Here is a 1,225-nt window from a genome sequence, read left to right as displayed (position 1 = left end):
GAGGAGGAGGAGGAGGAGGAGGAGGAGGAGGAGGAGGAGGACAACAACAGCAACAACAAATATTTCAACAATTGTAAGAAAAATATGACAGCTGTAATAACGTTGCTAGAAGCAATAGTAACAATAAAACCACCACAAACAACTTTTGAAATAGATAGACAGATGAACTTTCACATCACGCCTCTTAATTTACATTTATCCAATCATGATAGATTATGAACAAGAATAAGCAAACTTACGAGTCTTCAGGCATCTTGGTGCTCTGTGTACACAAATGTCCCTTGAATTCACAAAACCAACGCGGAGTTAATCTTCCGACAGTGTGTTCTTTTTATCCTTTAAGCTTTTGAATGAAATCCAAAGCTATGAAGATAATAATATAGTGACTCCACGATGGCAGGTCTTTTTTTTTTTTAAAGAGAGAGAAATAAAGACTTTCATAAGACTACAACAACAGTGGTACTCCAGTCTCTTTAGAAAAGTCGGGGCCAGAGATTAACTCTGTCATCCATTGTCTCAGTCGGAAAAAAGGCAGGTAAAAACCTCCTCGTTCGCCAGAGCCAACACCTAACTGTCCAACAGAAGAATGCGTCAAACTCAAACACGACCACTGAAGCTAAGCCCCCAAACCCTCTCTCTGTGTTTTCTGGTTACACGCACGCACGCCGTGAAGGCCGCTCTTTTCCCACTTAGTTCCAGGAGGGAGACTCTACTGGCACCGTGCTGGCACTGTCTAGCACTAGATCTAGATCCTGCTGGTCCCAACTATGTATTATACTGCGAGTACCAACCAGGACGTCAGCGGCAGCTGTCGACCGCCGATTGGTGTCTTTGTACTGGGATACCCCGAACTCCGAACAATGAGGGCCGCCTCGCGAAGTGTGACAGTTCGTGTGTACGTTTGTGTATTGCTTTGCGTGTGTGCGAGTTATTGGGGCCGATAGAGCTAGCTACGAACGACGATGATCAAGCAGGATCGAAGCGTTGATGGTAATCGATTGACCGAGAGACGACCCCCCACTGAAAAAAAGGGTTGGGGGGAAATCGATTTCTGCAATATCGATCAGTCATGATTGGCTTGGCTCTCCCCGTCTGTGTGGATTACAAAGGCTTTTACCTGTCGTGCTGGGAGAACAGATAAACAGGCTTGTCGGTTTGTCTGTGTGTCTCTGGTCGTGTGTGTGTGTGTGCGTGCGTGCGTGCGTGTGTATGTGTGTGTGTGTGT

General features: G+C 45.9%; 1 long non-coding RNA gene across 1 annotated transcript in view; it reads right to left on the bottom strand.

Annotated features, from left to right (window-relative positions):
• The window catches only part of LOC101862842, a 7,729-nt gene extending 6,835 nt beyond the window's left edge, over positions 1 to 894 (bottom strand). The window contains exon 1 of the long non-coding RNA XR_221117.3: positions 240 to 894. This is a non-coding gene — a long non-coding RNA (uncharacterized LOC101862842). The remainder of the gene's footprint in view (positions 1 to 239) is intronic.
• Between the last annotated feature and the right edge of the window lie 331 nt (positions 895 to 1,225).

The sequence above is a fragment of the Aplysia californica genome, unplaced genomic scaffold (genome assembly GCF_000002075.1).
Source record: "Aplysia californica isolate F4 #8 unplaced genomic scaffold, AplCal3.0 scaffold01011, whole genome shotgun sequence".
NCBI classification, from domain to species: Eukaryota; Metazoa; Mollusca; class Gastropoda; order Aplysiida; family Aplysiidae; genus Aplysia; species Aplysia californica.
The sequence above is the reverse complement of the archived record's forward strand: the minus strand, read 5'-3'. Positions and strand labels throughout refer to the sequence as shown.